Source organism: Adiantum capillus-veneris, chromosome 8, assembly GCF_014529385.1.
Source record: "Adiantum capillus-veneris isolate H3 chromosome 8, ASM1452938v2, whole genome shotgun sequence".
Lineage (NCBI taxonomy): Eukaryota > Viridiplantae > Streptophyta > Polypodiopsida > Polypodiales > Pteridaceae > Adiantum > Adiantum capillus-veneris.
In genome coordinates, this window is record NC_140938.1 from 149,327,187 (window position 1) to 149,336,887 (window position 9,701).

General features: G+C 38.7%; 1 pseudogene; it reads left to right on the forward strand.

Annotated features, from left to right (window-relative positions):
- The first annotated feature begins 755 nt into the window (after nt 1-755).
- On the forward strand, nt 756-3,297 carry LOC147453155 (uncharacterized; annotated as a pseudogene).
- The last annotated feature ends 6,404 nt before the right edge of the window (nt 3,298-9,701 follow it).

Here is a 9,701-nt window from a genome sequence, read left to right on the forward strand (position 1 = left end):
ATGCAGATTTATTCGTTTATGGCTTGCAGCGTGCTATTTTGGTATTTTGCATAGCTTTTTGCACTTTTATTTGTAGCAAAAAGAATCCCGTTACTTACATGAAATGACCCTTTTTTCTTCAAAACATTATGGATTTTTCTCTAAAATCAATTAAAAAATCCCTTATGTTAATATTATCCTTTTAAAATGTTAAAATCTTTGCAATTAAAAACCCCATTCATTAAAACTCACATAGTAGTTTTCACTTTGGAAAAGGGTTTGTAGAGAGAGAAAAGCACTTTTTAGCTACATAATAGGTTTAGAAAGACTTTGGAGGGTGGAAAATTATGTTTTCAAGGTTTTTGGTAAAAAATATTTATTGGGGTTTTTAGCGCGCATTTTTACTTTTGGAGGTCAAAAATGCTTTTTTGACCATAAAATAGGTTTGAAGGCCTTTTAAGGAGGAAAAATTTTGAAATTCATTTTTTTTTTAAAATCCAAATTTTTAGTGTATTTTTAAATTGGGGCCAAAAAGTGGGGTAAAAGAGGTTAAAGTGCCCCCCCCCCCCAATCCCTTTCCCCTAGCCACTTCCCTTACCTTTTCACTAGAGTGTGTCCACCACCCTCTTCCTTCTCAATAGGTAAGAGGCCAACAAGAGGTGTAAAGCTACCTTGTCTCCCTACTTTTTTAGAAAGTGTCCACTACCCAACACTTCCTATTGGTTGGCCTCTAGTTATTCCAAAGAGCCCCTAGAGGGTTCATATTTTTCCTAGTGATGTCATACAACATATTTTGTGGAGGATGTCATTCCATGTTTGTGCATGGAGTGTGTTGCAATGCCCCAAAAGAATCAACTAGGAAACTATTACTTCACAAATGTGAGCCCTTCTAATATTACTCTTACTTATTATAGATGTTTTGAGAGTGGTAATTTGTGACTCGAAATAGCACTTGGTGGTATAGATATGAAGTATCTCAATGAAAGCACTCTCATGCAGTAGGAAATTGTCATTCGAACTGACCCTCAAAAGAGAGAACAAGACCAGATGAGACTCACTTGCCCGAGAGCAAGCATTCGTTATATTGATAAAAGAAACTACAACTGGATTCTTGGCACAAATGACATGGATTCACACCAAGGCCTTCCGGACCCACACTAGCCCCTCCCCCCCCCCCCCCCCCCCCCCTAGAGGAAAACATGGACATTTTTTTAGAATGTTGGACTAAGAATGAACTTGACAAGATGGACCAACTCCAATGCCTCGTCCGGGGGGAGTGATTATACAACGGCTTCGGGACAAGGGATTGAACTTGGGGGCTAGGCTAGACATGCATCATGCCTAACATCATCAAAGCATGTAGCTTGTACATCTTGCTTATGAAAACATCAGATCTCTATCCCAATGTAATGGACAAGACAAGAAAGGGCTGTAAGGAGTATGTAGTAATGACAAGGCCGCGACAATTTTGACGATGTGCATATTTTTGTCAATGGGTTTAGGGTGGTTGTGCTTATTTAACCAAGAAATTTGCTAGAAAAGAGAATGCTAAGGTGATGATGGAAAAATAAAAGTCTCAGACAAATGAAATAACTTACTCGATGTGAAAGCTTCTAAATACTTTGTTGAAAGGAACCTCTGGAACACTATTGTAGCAACTCCATTTGACAACTTTGTAGGGAATTGTGATGGAACCCTCCTTGGACTTCTCACTCACAACTTTGCCTTAGCTTTACTTTGTCAGAAAATGGAAGAGTGGTGCTGAGAATTCCAATGTTAGCAACCTTTGATTTGATGATGCTTGATGTCTAGAGTATGGTTCATTTCTTCACTACAATGACATTGGGCTTGCGCATTAAAAAAATCCAGAGCAAAAAAATAGATCAAGAGCATCTTGAGATCCTAAAAGGACTTGTCCGGAAGGCTAGCATTCTGCAAAAAGCTAATACTCCCTAGATCAATGGGTACCATCAACAAAAGAATAATTGGATGATTTAAAAAAGCCCCCTAGAGTTGCACGTCATCATTAAAACAATAATTAGTGTCTGCATGTGATCTTGAAACCCTAATTGCACATCAAAATTGATGATAAGCGACTTCTATGGTACTGTGGCTTGTTCTTTAGAGTGAACATTTATTGCACCTAGCGTGGACTTGACTAGAACAAATACTAGGACCCCAACTGATTGCATGTGCTTGTACAATCCACTTACTTCAGACAACAAACTGCACATTGGCCAGCTACAACACCGCTACTTGAAGGCCCTTCTTGTTGGAAACATTTGTGTTACGGACCTTGGCGAAAGTTGAGCTGGTTTTGTTTGTAGTTGTAGCAACTTGGTTGATCAAAACGGCCTGCAAAGTTGTAGAATCCATCAAATGGTCCTTCACATTCACTAGCAGAAAAAGTAGAGTGTGCAAGGTCTGGTTAGGGCTACATGGTTTGCACATTATGTGATGCCATGGTAGACTTTCATTGACTGTTTTGATAGCAACAATAGCAAATTCATGAGAGGTGTGCTACTAATGGACAAAGAAAGATGGTACTAAGGCAAATTGGTGCACGTGAGGGACCAACAAAAAAATTAAAAAAACACAATGCAATGGATTTCTTATGAGCGCTTGACCAAGAAGGTGACTAGCTTGTATCCAAACTAAACACCATTGCTACTTCCTCCTAAGAAACCAAAAAAATGGTGTTTAAACAAACCCTTGCCCGCCGCCTTCACCAATGTAATGTATGGTTGCAGGAGAGTGAAAATGAACAAATTGAGCCTCACTTAATTGCCTAAGAGCAAGTACCCATTTATATTGATAAAGTAAACTACAAATGGATTCTTCGCACACACGACATGGGTTCACACCAAGGCCTTCCGGCCACACAACACAATATGTCATGATTAATGGTGCACAAAAGAAAATTAAAGAGTATGGCCCTCACAATGCAAGGACCCTCATGCTATCTTCTGATGTAGGCACATTATAAGCCCATGAGTTTTCCCTGGGAAGTCCACCGTGTAAAATTTGCATATTGAGTTTTTCCTTGTTTGGGGAGGTAATTTCTCATTAAGCTCAATGGAAAGATGTCTTTGCAGGTGCAAAGAGTGAGTGAAGGCAGAAGCTGATTACTCTAAGAAATTAGGGCTCAGAATAAGGCTTCTTCCACCTTCTAAGGAGAATGCAGAGGGGGCTTCAAGGAATTTATTTTCCCACATATTTGATGCTAATAAAAAACATAAGAGAGAAACTATTATTGCTTCATCGATTTTTTCTCAAGAGTGAGGTATGTGTAATCGTGCTACTGCCGATTCTGAGTAGAAGCAAAGAGATTGTGTAATTTGTGTATGTTGCATGGGTTCAAGAACTATTTATAAAATTTCTTATCTTTGAATTTTTGACAAATACAATACACCCTTTACCTATTACATTTATTCCAATTCCATTTTAAGGTACCCTTCTGTATGTGGAAATGTGAGACCCCTCTTGCTACACTCACATGATAGTCACATAATTATTAAGTAACCCCCCGAGCAAACGGCTGCTATGAGGGAAGTTGAGTTCCCAAGCTGGACAAAAGCGCAAAACCCTATCAACGGAATATTGGTGCACCTCACTAGGGCGACATCCATGTCTCTAGAGTACTTTCATGACATCCCCCAACCTGCTAGACTCCCCTTCATCAGTTGACCGCTTCAAAAGAAACATTCTAACCAACTGTAGAGCGCATAGGTTCCTTCATCTCCCATCAATGTTAAACCAAACATCTAAGCCAGTCTCCCTACATTTTCATATTATGGTTTCAAGGAGACATCATGATAGCATATATACACACACACACACACACACACACACACACACATACACACATATATATATGAAGAAACCAATATATAAGAAATTAAAGAATTTCCTATCTAGAAAATCTCATAACCTCATATATATAGCAAACTCATGCCATTCTCTTGAAGTGAAAAAAACATTTATTACTTAAAAGAAAATTACACCATGTTTCCTTTTTTTTCTTAAAAGTGCTCAATCAGCACACACAACGCCAACTGAAAACTCATCATTCTAAGTCTATTCTTATGCAGCCCAAAAAGAGAACAATCAAGCTAGTAATTGAGGTGTGTCTCATGCGGTAGCTCATGCATGAAAGGGTGTTGATGCAAATCGATAGGATTGCGTTGGGCAATTAAATCATGACTCGAGTGTTGGTTCAACAAAACTCCGGAGATAGACAACGCGCAACTGCAGTGAATGCTGCAATAGGATGTAGTATTGCTTCCCGTTCGTGGTGGAGAGAACACAAGAAGTTTTAGACAAGTTCTCATGAAGAGAAAAGAGGGTAGAAATTCAATTTTCATAGATGTAATGTGCATATTCCACCACCCGTTAGAAAACTCACTATGAATATCTAAGTTCTTTCATGGAAAGGATTTTTCTCATGTTACAATTTTTTTCTCGCACATGTTCCATGCTAGAAAATGGAGATTATTATGAGAAAAATAATCACATGATAAGAATGCTTCAACCAATTTTTCAATGATGAAAACAAGCTTTACATGTTAAGAAAAGTAGTTTTATTGATAAAAGACGAACTTCAGAATTTTTCCTGAGATCTTTTATGAATCAAATAACACTTTTATTAGGATAGAAACACCATTAGCATGATTAGAAAAGAGATTTTCATGTGATGTGAAGAAGGCCTTTCTAACCTAATTAAATGACTTTTTCGTTTGATCATTTTTATTGTCTTTTATTACAAACTCAAGCTCTCTAATTTAAGCAATATAAGAAAGATATAACATTTCAGGTCTCTTTAGAAGAAAAAAATGAGTGCATAAGATATCTTTAAGATTTTGACACAATGTGAGGATTTAGCGTAGAACATCAACAAAATCAATTTCGTTTGAATGAAATCCTACCCTTTGACTATTCAGATGGTGTCAATGGTTGTTGTTTTTTTGACAAACCAGAGGGCCCACAAGGGGAGGTGCTTATCCCTTCCAAATATTAGCCATGTTACATGGTCGGACAAAGGCCGCATACCATCAGGCAAGATCCACGCGTAGGCATCACCATGGCCATCTAATTGATCCACCACGTGCTAGGAATGTCAGATTAAACTACTAGCAACCAACTAGGAACCTCCTCCTCGAGTGACCCACCCTAGGAGGAGAATGCACTCGAGTGTCCAAGGGAAAGAACCCTAGCAACGTGAACACCAGGTGAGCACAAGGTGTCCCTCTAGAGTGTGACCCAACTAGGGATTAGAACCCACAACCCATAAGTTGAGAGTCCAAATCCTTACTATTAGACCAACCCATTGGGGATAGTGTCCATGGGTTTTGGTTCCTAGATCTTTATCCGATCGTGAATATGTGTGTGTGTGTGTGTGTGGTATTTGCTTCAAAGAGTATAGTCTCCTTTTATACAAATAGAGATAACATGCAAAGTAGAATAAGCAATGGAGAAGTTTGTTTATTTGCATCCTCTTTGTTAAACTTCACATCTAGCAAAGACCTAGCAATATTTATGTTGCATCCTCTTTAATATTTTTCATATTCCCTTTCATTAGGTGAGAGTGTACCTATGTTTGCTATGCATGCCTCAAGTGATAAGAGATGATACAAGCTTCTTTCATATAGCCTTGTTATTAGTGGTAGCAAAATGACATGGGTCAATATGACATGCTACAAAAGCCCATACAAGCTATGAAATGTTATGAACAATGGGCAACATCTCCTAAAGAACATACTCATTGTACAGTCAAGCCTATCGGTACAAAAAAAAAAGACAGGTCATTACAACAAATGACAAAAGACCTTTGCTCATGTGTACACAATAAGTGAACAATGCACATCATTCTCAAAAAAGACATGCTCATAATTACATGTAGACAAAATGAGGCTATTATAATTCTCTTTTTTTATATTCATTTCAAACTCCAAATATTCAAGGATCCATTTTGCATACTTAGAGATTGTCAATGCTAGATAATTTGCTACAAAAACTAGAAAGTTGAGGAGAATAACAAGCATAACACTTCGAGCCATTCACAAATCACATTTAATTCCCATCTTACCTCCACCAATTTTCCATTACACATAATCAGAACATTTGACAATCCAAAATGATATTCTTCATCTTCTATTAAGAAGTGTATTAGATCCATTAAGATGTTCATTCAAATGAATCTCTTAGTTCAACATTCAAGAACTAAGATAGACAAATTACAACTTGTGTGACAAAGAGTACCATGTGTTGCTCAACAAGGGTCTTTCCTGATGCAATTATCACAGAAACTATTGTATCCAACATGAAACTCTTTGATATAGAAGACCCTTTAGATCCACGAAATGTACGTTCTTTTTTAGCAATTGCTTTACCTTAGAAGGCAAATTTCCATACATGAAATCTATACCATTCCTTCATAATGATCGCTTCCTTATGCTCTTCTAAGAGTAAAAATTCCATACTACTCTTTTTTGAAAGGTTGATCTATGGAAGACCAAACAAAGTAACATAAAGAATATGTGTTATAAAGAACACAATCAAAGCACATAGCCAAAAAAACATTGATGGAAATTAAGATTGCAAACATGTGCAGATTGTTTGTAATATGAAAGCTATCATATTTGAGCATCTTTATGTTTTGCTTGTCTCACTCTTTTTTTTTCACTTTTCTATTTGTGATAAAAATGAAGTGCACTAATTCAAAAAGTATATATAAGCCAAGGGTGTACTTTTAAGCAACAAAGATGTAAGACAAACTTTACCAAATCAATGACCACAATTAACCATGGTAATATACTTTCTACATTATAGTGCAACACAAGAATTACAAAGCCCAAAAAAAAGATGCAACAACAATGTCTCTATTAAAACCATCTCATACTAAATCAATAAGTAGAAATCTTGAAGGCATAGTTATCTCTTTCATGAGGAATGTGTGACAAAAAGAGTTTCTCAATATCTATATCTTGAAAGAGCTCTCACAAGTCGCTCACGTCTAGCTCTTATAATAGAAACGTGTGACTCTTGCAAGAAACTTAAATTTACTTGTCACTTATATGAATATCTATTATGATTTTAAAAAAATAAGTTCTCACCATTGTGTCTTGTCTTTGTTTCTGTTTGGGATGTTTGGGACTGTCAACAGTAGCATTTGTAATATCTTTGAAGGCCTAAAATACAATGCTTGTTTAAAATCAAATATCCAAATGAGAGAAGTAACATTGCTAACAATATGTGCAAATGTAACCTTTTTCTTCACACTCTTTCCATCTTTGAATCTGCTTCGATCTCTTGCAATGCAAAAAAGACCGAGTGTAAAACATTTGTGTTATTGTACGTTTTTGCACACTTTCATAATATATAATATATTATGAACTCGATTCAAATCTTACAAGACTAGAGTTCAAAAACAAAACCTTTTCTTTTTCTAAATCACCGTCTGCCTACATGTTGTTGAGGTAAAGGCGTTGCACCTTTGCCCAGGGCCAGACGTCTGATGTTCGACCGCCCATTGTACATTCTTATTCTTCATACACACAAAAATAAACAGCTCCTCACCACATTCTTGAGTTCTGCTCTACCCACACAACGTGTCTCCTCTCCTCTTTCTTCTCCCGCACCGCACCGTGCACACACACATCCACACACAACACACTCACAAGTGGTATTAGGGCTGTGGCATGATCGAATCGACTCCAACCCCCTCCCCCCTTCGCGAGCTCTTGGTAGCAAGAACGATAGAGCTTGATCATTGGCGGATATAGATCTGGCACAGAGGAGTCAGATTGGAATAGATCTCGGAGCTCTCGACGTGCGCAGTCCCTCCCCCCCCCACGGAGAAGAGATAATCTTGAGAGAATTGGGGCATCTACAGAGAAACTTGGACAAGGCTACAAAGAGAAATCTGGCAACAAGTGCTCAGTCCGATAGTGAGCTTGCATAAGAGAGGTAATCGAGCATGTTGGGCTGCAAGCAAGTGAATCTCGGCTAAGCACGCAAAAATCGACAGCTCGACAGAAAAATCAAAGCTTGTGAGCTTGCAAAGGAGAAGCTTTGTTGAGTGTGTCAAAAATTAGAGCATCGAGCAGCTTTGCTTGTGTGCATTGAGAGGAGTTGGAGAGCTTGAGCAAGTAATCAAGGCGGGCACGAGCAGTAAATCAAAGCCAAGGGAGTGTGTGTGTGTGTGTGTGTGTGTGTGTGTGCACATGCACACACACACACACACGTAGGTCAGGGTTTTTGCAAAGCTTCAGTTCTGTAGTGCTAGCTGCCTTGAGCAATTTTGTGAAGCTCAATCAAGCAATGAGAAGCTCACAGAGTTGAACAAGCTTGGAAAGGTGGCTTGAGCTTGAATCGAAGCAGTCAACAGGCCTTGAGCAAGGATGAATCGAAAGCGCTACAATTGGGTACCAAGCCGAGGAAACAAGGTAGCGCTGTGTATTAGCAAATTGGTGTGTATGGAGATGTGCACGCACGCACACACACACACACACACACATACACACACTGAACAGGGAATCTCTTTGCAAGCGGGCAAGCTAGCAATCAATAGCACTGTTGTAACAAACTTGGACACCCTGAGTAAAGATTCTACCGCAACATAGCAGAGATTCACTTCAAAACACTTCACAAACACGACACAGCCTGGTGTAGTTCTATGCCAAGAGATATTGGTCCCAAAGATGTTGAGATGTAGAGAGAAGGAGAGAGACGAGACAAGAGACACACCATATACGCTCCCAAAGACTGATTCATATTGAGGACAAGATACAAATATATAGGTGAGACCAAGTTGAGTAGAGTGAGCCATATATAGCTCCAACACCCCCACTCAAACAAAGGTCTCTAGCTTTGGATGAAAAAAACCTTGGGGAGTTCAAGGGAAAAACCCAAGCCCCTATACAATGTGAAAATATGAACCAGCGATGATGATATGAAAGTGAATTGTGCATCTATGTACAAATATTCAAGTGACTTAGAGATCACAATGTGCAAATGTGGAGTGTGCATAGTGCATGGTACCTAAAAGATTACAATGTCATATGTACAAAGCTATTACAATAGCAAAGAAGCTAATCTAGAAAGAGTGAGGTCGAAGCAACTCCAAGCTCCGAGCGCAAGAGGATGAAACGTGACTCGTTGAGGCCTTTGGTCAAAATGTCTGCAATCATCTGGTCACTTGGACAGTGTTCAACCATAATGGTTCCTTTGCGTACTTCATACCTGACATAATGATAATGGACAGCAATGTGCTTTGACTTATTATGTTGAACATAGTCTTTTGCAAGACTAATAGCACTTTGGTTGTCACACCGCAAGGGTGTGCTAGAAAGAGGAGAGTGACCAATATCAACCAGCATTTGTCGAAGCCAAATCAACTCACGAGCTGCAAGTGATGCCGCAACATATTCTGACTCAGTCGTAGAAACTGCAACACAACGTTGTTTCTTGCTAGTCCAAGAAACAAGACAACCATTTATAAAGAAGCAATTTCCACTAGTAGATCGCATAGATAAATGTGAGCTTGCCCAGTCTGCATCTGTGTAACCCAAAAGAGAAAGAGATTGCATAGAATCCGATGTGACTTGTCGTCGATAGACTAAACCAAAATCTGTAGTGCCTTTCAAGTATTTCAACACACGCTTTGCAGCAGACCAATGCTTAAGAGAAGGACATGCAAGATGTTGTCCAAGATAATTAGAAGC